Raw genomic sequence first — 11,418 nt, forward strand, 5'->3', positions numbered from 1 at the left:
GGTGCCCTAAGAGAATCAGAGCTGATATGGGGACAGAAAATGGTCACGTAGAAAATATGCACAATTTTTTAAGGTTTGAAGACGTTGATGAATTTGCACAAAGATGTTTTCTTTATGGCTCCAGTAACTATAACCAGAGAATAGAGGCTTGATGGTCATACCTTAGAAGCCACCACGCTCAGTTTTGGATATCCTTTTCCCATGAAATGAAGGAAGAAGACCAATTCTGTGGCAACTTTCTCGACAAAAATTTGGCGCAGTTCTGTTTTATGCAGTTAATACAGGTAAATAAGTAAACAGCTGTTTTTATGCAAAGTTGAAAATAAATAAAAGATATAAATAAAATTTGGGTAAAATGACACAAAAGTAGCACAAAATACATTTTTTGTAGAGTAGAACGTTAACACAGATATACATGTACATTTAACAACAATAGTGATAATATACGGTGGATGAACATTACATACATTTATGTGTATGAGATCTTAATAGATCAGTGGTTAAAGCGCTGGTACGGTACACCAGAGGCCCTTGGTTCAAGTTCCGGTCGAGACTTTACTTTTCACCACCTGTTACATTTGGCGTGCCAATGGGCGCTATTGTGAAGATATAATATCCATCATAGAAACAAATGGCAAAATCCTTTATGAAGGCTCACAAACATGTATTTTTATTGCCGATGATAAATAATCATTTTAGTGAAGGTGACCTAAAATAAAAACGAAACGCTTATACAAGTTCACTTGCACAATAATGTCTTTTACTTACATTTATGAAAATGAATATTTAATGATCATTTTCCGACTGTTTCCAAAGATTCCGTAAAGGAATACCTAGCTATGAAAAAAATACTAGTATGTCCCGCAGACGAACACACTCGTTGTCATTTGTATTGTCCTAGTTAAATGAAAAATACGTGTCAAAGTAATTATACTAACATTCATACATGCGTACCGGTATTGTATAGCAATTTTCCCCCCATGGAAGCTTTTCTCCCCGGACAAGAATAGAATTCCTGGGTCCCCCGCCGGTCAAGCAGTAGATCTACACTAGTATCGACCAAGGCTGATTTAGGAACTTGACCAAGGTATTAGTGATATAAACATTTGGTACAAATTTCATGTAAATCCGTCAAAATGTGTAGGCATGAGAGCGCTAACAAGGTGAATTTTTGGATAAAACGGAGTCATTGTTGTGGTCAAAGTCCCATAATTCCAACAAAAAGTATCGACCAATGCTGATTTTCGAACTTGGCCGAAGTATTAGTACTATAAACATTTGGTATAAATTTAATGAAAATCCGTCAAAATTTGTAGGCATGAGAGCGCTTACAAGGTTAATTTTTGGATAAAACAGAGTCATTATTGTGGTCAAAGTCCCATAACTCCAAAAAAAAGTATCGACCAATGCTGATTTTCGAACTTGACCAAGGTAATAGTGGTATAAACATTTGGTATAAATTTAATGAAAATTTAATTTCAGTCAAAATTTGTAGGCATGAGAGCGCTTACAAAAAAGTGTGACGGACGGACACACGGACGCACGGACGGACGCCCGGCATTTCTATGTCCCCGCTCCGCGTTGCGGCGGGGTTCAAAAACCTGCTATATAGTAGCATTCTCCCATATGATATTGTTTCGATTTGGATACCTTTTGATAGTTTCAATTTGAAAATATATGCTATGACTATCAATAACCATTTTATTGTATTTTGCATGCTACACTGTATATTAAGAGAAATATTAAGATTATTCTAATTTCAAAGATAGTCTGGTAATGTATCCTGATTTTTTGGGCATCAACAGGTTTAAATGCAAATAAAAAAGAAATCATTTATCAAGTAAAATATCTTAAACTGGGGAACATCGCCTGTTTCCTATATATATTTAAAGCGTTGTGTTTCGTGCACGTGTGAGTTTTCAAGATTGTAAGATGGGATTATTTCTCCCCAACTCGTACACATCTCTGATTGAGTTTTGAAAGTTACATTTTACCAGTCAAAGAAGAAACAAAACATGTATATCAAATCCTTCAGTAAAAATGAAGAGGTGGCGCCTTTTCCCATGCACTAAAATTTTGGCAACACCCATGTTTGAACGGAAAGTACCTGTTACTAAAAAGAGATACCGTACCATTTTCGAAAGTATCAGTACCTAGGAACTGATTTTATAATGTTGTTTTTAACCACTGATTTTTCATAAATTCAAGAAACCTGCAGCATCGCGAAATGAATATATAGAGCTCTGGGTATAAAGTCAGTTAATATTTTGAACCGTGATAACCGTTCAGAATAATGCACTGAATGTTAATGTAAATAGAGTATATTGTGTTATTAGAGCTATGTTTATATTGATTGTGCCACTGCGCATATTTAGAATTAAACAAGATTTGCGAAAAAAATTCAGCAGATAAAATGCATATAGTTTAAACTTTTTATTCTAACTTACGCTTTAAGTAAACAAAATTAAAATGACCTACGCGTTACAACTAGGCCACGCATACAACACACTTCTTCAAAGTATTTTCAATATAAATGTATGTGGTTATATATATGAATGTATTAGAAAAGACACTAATTGAAATATTTATCTAATTTTCATTAAAAAGACGTTTATCTAAAATTAATTCAATGTAACGTATACTACATGTACAATACCTGTAGAACATAATTTTAATAGGATTTCTTTGGTTTAAAGTGGTTCAAATACTAAAATATCCAACTTTTTATTGCATACTAACTATTTTCCTATATATCCCCGATTGTTCCTATCAAATTCAGAAAAAAAATTAATGATGCTGTGTGAGATAATTAAATCAAGACTATCATAAACTGGTAATTGTGTAATTTGCGTTTCTTTAAACAGGTCGAGACCACTATATTTTGTGACGTCGGCATAAATTTGCATACTAAATTAGCTATCTGTTTACTTTTATCGACAAACCAATCAGGTGAATGAGTTGTAAGGCATTGTGGGCTACTACAAGTTTCAGTGTATACAAAGCGTATTGAAAATATATACCATTTGAATTGTCCTTTGGAAACTCATTTTGAATGATTTTTCAGAATTTATGAAATTAATATGGACAATTATGTCTGAACTTCAATTTCTATGCTCACATTTAAAAAACTATTGCATATGAGGACTTATATCAACCTATTTAAATACCCCATTGTCAATGTTCAAAAGAGAGGTACGTCCTATAGAAATAGAAGCAGCGAGTACCGTTTTTTCACGTGATATCCCATATTTAAGACAACATTATAAGAATGCGCGTTGATATTTTCTTCAGGGACATTCATCAGAATGCTTAACGGACAAAATACTATATGCTGCACAGCTTGCGCTTCTGCGTTTGTATATTTGTGCATTTCTACTACCGTGGCTATTCACGTATGTTAAAAATGTACAGTTTATAATACCTGTATTTATTTCTAGTGCACAATGATAAAGTCACAAATACACAACTGTGCAGTTTGTTTTTTTCAAAACATGTTTGTACTTGTATGCGTATGTTTGTCAGTCGTTTGATACTGATCATTTTTGAAACAACAATTGATCAACTAAAACAACAATATTTTTCAATGTGAGCATGGAACAAAGTTAATGGTACGTAATCTTTCCTTTTTTTCCTTCTAAAGTAAAAATCAAGATGTACAAACATTCCGGCAAGCAATTAAATATTGTGAATAAAACAGACAAAAACCACGTGCGTCTGTTGATTCGTAAACACGTTGTAGACCGTCATGCATTGCAACTCATTCACTGGATTGGAGAATCTGTTTGACGAAAATACTGGCACGTGTTGAATAATGCTATCCATATAAGGTAGTGTACCCGACCTGTTAAATAAATTTAACGAAATATTGTATAATATAGAACACGTATGATGTTTGTAAAAGAGCTACATGTATATGGATTAGGCGACATCGTATATTAAGTACGCTTTACCTCTTTATAACTAATAATATTATTTTAGAAATATATTGCTTTTGATTCTGTTATGTTTATATTTGTTATCATCGTTATTTTAGGACAAACTTCACTGGAACACGCATCGAATGCGTCAATCTCCTCACCAAGTGTCTCCAAGCGGCAGGCCACTTACAATGTACCGGCTTACCCATTTGTACAATGGAGATCATCACTTATGCCAAGTTTCATTGAAAAAGATTCGCGTTTGTAAAGAACAATGTTCTTTTAAAGGACCTTGTCCGTGTGATAGAGATATATTTGAGCTATGTTGCTTGTTGATGGCAGAAAACAATTTGTAACCTCCGGTTAACAGTGACACTGCAAAACGATTGTACAATGTTTTGAGAAATAACATACTTCAGAGTTTGTATTTCTACATGTAATTACATGTAGGTGTTATTCACTGTGTTAAATTCGAAATATCTATCCGTTCAAACATTAAAAAAACAAGTATCAAAGAAACTTCGATACTTTTTAAGGCTTAAAAATTCATTGATAAAAAATCCATTTATCCGCGAGATGATTTGGATACTGTGAAAAATGTACATTGTAACGTACTTGATTTGGTTGTAAATATATATGTGTTTGAATTTCCCGCTTTTCTTTTTACTCTCTAAACCTGTCACTGGAGTGACGTGTACACGGCTAATTTTAAATACCGCACTCCAGTCCGTGCAGTCCAACAGAGTGGACATGTGTCTGTTTAGAGGCACGTGGTAGTCTCCAAGATTGGGAAACTTATCCCTACTTTATACATTTCCGTGTGTTTGACACCAATTTCAAGGTATTTGTTGTTTTTTTAATGTTATGTATGTTTAATTGTTTTGTTTGCTATGTTAGAAAGCTTAGTTTTAAAAAACACGTGTTCGAATGGAAAATTGTCATTTCAGAACTCAACACTAACGATAAATTGTTTCAAGTATATTCCATTCTATTTGAAAAGAAATTGTGTTAAAGGGGATGACGGTTTATACAAGCTGAATTATGACAACAACTTCGGAGACGAGTACGGAGCGCCAGACCCGCCATTTTTCATCCATATCGGGGACACGTGGCGTCGATGTATGGTGACCGGGAGCGGTCTACGCTGGAGACGTTTGTATATGTGTATTGTGTTGTGGTGTCCTAACTGTCTACGTACCGGAACAACGGTTGTGTCATCTGTCCGTGTGTCCGTGTGTCTGTCTATGTGATGTCCGGGGTTTGGGTGTAAAGTCACCGGAAATATACCGAGGAGCCAGGAAAAGGAAAAGTGACGAAATTTATTGAAATTTCACTTTCATTGTTTTGAATATTTGTTTCTCATATAATTGAAGTGATATTTTTGTGAAATCAATTTGAAAGTTGATAAACGAGTTTAAGGAAGTTATTTGAAAATCTAAATATATTTGAATCAATTTAAGTGTTTAAATTTTGGAAAGAATATTTTGTTTTGAAGTCAATTTAAAGATTTGTTGTTGAAATTAGAGTCGACTCTCTCTTTTAGAATCTGTTTTAATATTTCTTTCATTTATTATTTTCTTATATGTGTTTTTTTTCTTATTAAATATTTGTTTGTTTATTTTGGTGTTTTGGTTGTTTCTGATACGGACATCGGGCAATTCCAAAGAACTCGTCTGATCATTATATCAGTTCAGGATATATGATTCATGACATTTTGGTGGCAGCGGTGGGATTGCTTTGATTGCTGTGTTAGTTACAAACTTTACAAAGTGGGCAGAATTCACCCATCCCTTGTGAGTATTTTCTCTTCATTTCTCTCGTTCTGCTCTAATTTCAGCCTTACTATCTCTGTTTCAGTTAGGTGTTGAATCATGTCGGAGTTACCGTCGTGGGTTAATGATCAGATTAAGAAGGGGGCATCATTGTCTGATTGTTTAGAAATGTTGAAGTTGTTGAGTGAGAAGGACAGGGAAAGAGAGAAAGATTGAACGGGAAGAGAGGCAGGCTGAGCGTGAGATGAAGAAAGCTGCGTTGGAGCATGAGTTAAAGGTTAAGGAGTTAGCATTGAAAGAAGAAGAGTTAAAGGTAGCTAGAGCTAATGGAAGGAAATCAATTGGTAGTTCATCTGTCCAGAATTCTCATGTAAGCTTCTTAAGTTGGAAGAAGGTCAAGATATTGATGTGTTTTTGAGATCATTTGAGAAACTTGCAGCGTTGCATAAATGGGATAAGTCTGAATGGGCTATTCATTTGGTACAACTATTGACAGGTAAGGCAATGGAAGCTTACTCTCGTCTAAGCGATGGTGAAAGTGGTAAGTATGGTAAGATTAAGGAGGCAATACTCAAACGATATGAGTTAACTTCAGAAGCTTATAGAGAGAAGTTTCGACAGGCAAGGCAACAATCTGATGAATCGTTCAAGGATTATCAGGTACGTACGGAAAAGTATTTATCGCACTGGTGTGAAAGAGAAGATATTCATGGGCAATATAACAGTCTGTACGATTTGGTGTTGAGAGAGCAATTGCTTAAGTTTTGTGATAAAGATTTGCAGGTATGGGTTCATGAACATCGACCAAAGAATGTTAAGGAAGTGATCGATTTGGTTGATGCCTATCAAACAGCTCACAAAAGGTTGACGTTCGGAGGGAACCGCAAAAATGGAACAGATCGAAATTCTCAAGGTAATTTCAATGTAAATCAGGGGCAAGTTAAAGCTGAACAAGGAGAAGGCCCGCATGTCAAAGACAGAGCCTGTTACTATTGTAAGAGGCCTGGGCATATCCAGAGAGACTGTTCTCTTTACAACCGAAGACAGTATAGAAAACCCGAGGACAAGAAGATTGGTAAGCTTGGGTTGTGTTTGTCAGAACACGAAAAAAGCAACATACAGAGGGGGGGGGGGCTGACTTGTTTACAAGTGCAGCGTTGGTCAAACTCCCTGGTGTAAGTACAGGGAATACAAAAGATATAGATGATAATTCAGTACCAGGTTTGGATATTTCTAGGGGAAGTGTAGGAGGTAAAGAGGCAACAGTTTTGAGAGCTACTGGTTGTTCAACTGTATTCTTCCACAGTCGTCTAGTCGAGAAAGAGCAAATGACCGGGAGAGGAAGGAAGATAATTCTTGCAGATGGGTCAGAGAAACAATGCCAAGAAGCGTGTGTAGAGATAGATACGCCATTTATAAAAGGTAAATTGTTTGCTCTTATCTTAGATTCTCCATTTGCTGACGTCATACTTGGAAACGTAATAGACAAAATCGAGAAAATGGAAGTGGAGAAACCAGCTGACTGTTTGGCAGTTCAGACAAGAGCACAGACTCGATTGGAAGCAGAGGAAACAAAGCCTAGACCAAAGAAGACAGATGATGGTGAGCTAAAATTTAACATTTGTGATACAGAGACATTGATCAAATTGCAGGAAACTGATCCTAGCCTGACACGTGTGAGGGAAATGGCATTTGAAAAGCCAGACGAAGGTCAGTCATACTACTCTCTCAAGGACAAGATTCTCTACAGGGTATTTCCTCGTGAGGTAGGAAATGACATATTTCAGATTGTCCTTCCCCATAAATACAGGTTGTTGGCACTTGAAATGGCACATGACATTCCTATGTCGGGTCATATGGTAGTAAAGAAGACCAGAAACAGGATTTTACAGCATTTCTTTCGGCCTGGAATTTTTTCAGACACATCACAATAGTGCAGATCCTGTCCAGAGTGTCAAAATGGTACGGCGAAAGGAAGAGTGAAGAAGGTACCACTTGTAAGTATACCTACTATCGACGAACCATTTCAGCGAATTGCACTAGATTATGTAGGTCCTTTGCCATTGACAGAATCCAAGAACAGATTTGTTTTGGTATGTGTAGATTATTCTACAAAGTATCCAATTGCAGTAGCTCTAAAAAAAAACAAGAGGCGGAGACAGAAGCAGAGGCTTTGATGGGGATATTTGCTGACGTGGGTTTTCCAAATGAAATCCTCACAGATCAAGGCAGTAACTTTATGTCCGAGTTGATACAAGAACTATGTAGATTACTGAAGGTGAGTAAATTGGTAAGTTCTCCGTATCACCCTCAAACAAATGGCCTGGTGGAAAAGTTTAATGGCACTTTAAAGAAAATGTTGAAGGCATATGCGGTCAAAGAACCTTCAAAGTGGGACAAACATCTTCCTTATGTTCTATTTGCTTATAGGGAGGTTCCAAACGAAACCACTGGATTTTCTCCTTTTGAAATGCTTTTTGCAAGGCAGGTACGAGGTCCTTTAGCAGTCCTGAAAGATCACTGGGAAGAACCAGAGAATTGTCAGTCATCTGTTCTGAGTTACCTACTCGAAACAAGAGAGCGATTGAAGGAGTGCACAGAGCTCGCAAAAGAGAAGGAAAAAGTCGAAAAGCACAGGCAGAAAGTGTATTACGACAGGAAAGCTAGAACAAAACAATATGAGGTAGGTGACAAAGTTTTAGTATTGCTACCATCTAATACATCAAAATTACTTGCACAGTGGAAAGGTCCATTCGAGATAACAGAGAAAGGTGGTAATGTTGACTACAGAGTTAAGGTGAAAAGGAACAAAGAGTATTTCATGTCAACATGCTGAAAAAATGGTATGATCGTGAGGACAAATGTGAACAAGACTTGTCGGAAGAACATTTATCACTTATTGACATACTGGGAGGTGTGTATGAGAGTATGGACTACGATTCTGAATTTAACGACAGAGCATCACCTTCGTTAGAACTTCAAAAAGGGGCTGAAGATGTAATATTTTCCGATACACTGTCAAATACTCAGGTTTGTGAGTTAAGAGGTTTGTTGAATGAGTTTTCTGATGTTTTTAGCGATATACCCAACAGAACAGATGTAGTTCAGCATTCAGTAAAACTTAAGTCAGACGATCCCGTCCATAAGAAGCCGTATCCTGTGCCCTACGCACTGAGGGAACGCATGCAGAAAGAGATAGATAATATGACCGAGGTGGGTATTATTGAACCCTCAACTAACCCTTATGCGCCACCAGTGGTTTTGGTAAGAAAAGATGACTCTTCTATCAGATTCTGTTGTGATTATAGAGCGTTAAACAGTATCACTGTATTTGATCCAAGACCTATGCCGCGCATGGATGACTTTTTGAACGAGGTGAGTAGAGCAAAATTTATCAGCAAAATTTATCTTACAAAAGGCTACTGGCAGATCCCGCTAGATGAGGACGCAAAGCAGAAGAGCGCATTTGTGACCCCAATGGGCCACTATCAATTCACGGTAATGCCGTTCGGTATGGTAAATGCGCCTGCAACTTTTGTCAGATTAATGCACAAAGTTTTCGATGGTTTGCATTCATTTGTTCAATGTTTTATAGATGATATTGGAATCTAGCTACAGTGAGACTTGGGACGATCATCTCCAGCATTTGAGAGTAGTTTTCCAGCGATTGAGGGATGCAAAGTTGTCTGCAAAGCCATCTAAGTATTGTTTTGGTTTGATCAACTAGAATTTCTGGGACATGTGGTCGGAAAAGGTATTGTCTCTCCTAAGCAAAGTAAAGTTCAGGCAATTCAGAAATTCCCTGTTCCTACTACAAAAAAGCATGTTCGATCATTTTAAGGACCATAGGCTTTTACCGGAAATTCATTCCACATTTTTCAGAACTAGCTTCACCTTTGTTTGATCTTACTAGAAAGAAAGGTTGTTCTAAGATAGTTTTGGCTTCCCGTACATCAGAAGGCTTTTGATTCGTTGAAGCATGCTATAGCTAGTAACCCAGTGTTCCAAACCCAGTAGTCCAGATTTTAGTAAGTTGTTCTATCTGCGCACTGATGCATCAGATTGTGGAGTTGGGGCGGTATTAGAACAGAATTTTGAAGATGGTAGACATCCAATTCTTTATCTCAGTAAGAAATTGTCAGATACTGAAAAGAGATACGCAGTGATTGAGAAAGAATGTTTTGCAATTATCTGGAGTATTAAGTCGCTCAGTTTTTCTTGAAGGTCGATCATTTGTGGTTGAGTCTGATCATGCTCCACTGCAGTGGCTAGATAGAATAAAGATGACAAATCAGAGGTTACTTCGTTGGAGTTTGACACTTCAAGAGTTCAATTTTGATGTTGTTCATGTAAAGGGAAAAGATAATGTAGTTGCAGATTATTTGTCGAGAATAGATTCATCCTCTTGAAATTGTGTAAATATTTAGAGATGGTTTGTTATTTTGATTTGTATGTTTGACCTTAAGTGTTATCAAGTTCGTTAGAGTTTTGGTCGGACTAATGGCATTAGTCTTCTAAATGGGGACGTTTGTAACGTACTTGATATGGTTGTAAATATATATATGTTTGAATTTCCCGCTTTTCTTTTTACTCTCTAAACCTGTCACTGGAGTGACGTGTTTAATTTTAAATACCGCACTCCAGTCCGTGCAGTCCAGCAGAGTGGACGTGTGTCTGTTTAGAGGCACGTGGTAGTCTCCAAGATTGGGAAACTTCTCCCTACTTTATACATTTCTGTGTGTTTGACACCAATTTCAAGGTATTTGTTGTTTAATGTTATGTATGTTTAATTGTTTTGTTTGCTATGTTAGAAAGCTTAGTTTTAAAAAACACGTGTTCGAATGGAAAATTGTCATTTTAGAACTGAACACTAACGATAAATTGTTTCAAGTATATTCCATTCTATTTGAAAAGAAATTGTGTTAAAGGGGATGACGGTTTATACAAGCTGAATTATGACAACAACTTCGGAGACGAGTACGGAGCGCCAGACCCGCCATTTTTCATCCATATCGGGGACACGTGGCGTCGATGTATGGTGACCGGGAGCGGTCTACGCTGGAGACGTTTGTATATGTGTATTGTGTTGTGGTGTCCTAACTGTCTACGTACCGGAACAACGGTTGTGTCATCTGTCCGTGTGTCCGTGTGTTTGTCTATGTGATGTCCGGGGTTTGGGTGTAAAGTCACCGGAAATATACCGAGGAGCCAGGAAAAGGAAAAGTGACGAAATTTATTGAAATTTCACTTTCATTGTTTTGAATATTTGTTTCTCATATAATTGAAGTGATATTTTTGTGAAATCAATTTGAAAGTTGATAAACGAGTTTAAGGAAGTTATTTGAAAATCTAAATATATTTGAATCAATTTAAGTGTTTAAATTTTGGAAAGAATATTTTGTTTTGAAGTCAATTTAAAGATTTGTTGTTGAAATTAGAGTCGACTCTCTCTTTTAGAATCTGTTTTAATATTTCTTTCATTTATTATTTTCTTATATGTGGTTTTTTTCTTATTAAATATTTGTTTGTTTATTTTGGTGTTTTGGTTGTTTCTGATACGGACATCGGGCAATTCCAAAGAACTCGTCTGATCATTATATCAGTTCAGGATATATGATTCATGACATACATGTAAGAGGAGTTTTGGGGAATCAGGTTCTTAATACAATGTATGAATGTTCAAAAACTTATTGCAAATCAGCATAATAAACATGGAAGAGTTATCTGAA

At 36.5% G+C, this 11,418-nt stretch overlaps 1 pseudogene; it reads left to right on the forward strand.

Annotated features, from left to right (window-relative positions):
- The first annotated feature begins 26 nt into the window (after window positions 1–26).
- Window positions 27–8,949, forward strand: LOC128165933 (uncharacterized; annotated as a pseudogene).
- Window positions 8,950–11,418: the final 2,469 nt, after the last annotated feature.

The sequence above is a fragment of the Crassostrea angulata genome, chromosome 10 (assembly GCF_025612915.1).
Source record: "Crassostrea angulata isolate pt1a10 chromosome 10, ASM2561291v2, whole genome shotgun sequence".
Lineage (NCBI taxonomy): Eukaryota > Metazoa > Mollusca > Bivalvia > Ostreida > Ostreidae > Magallana > Magallana angulata.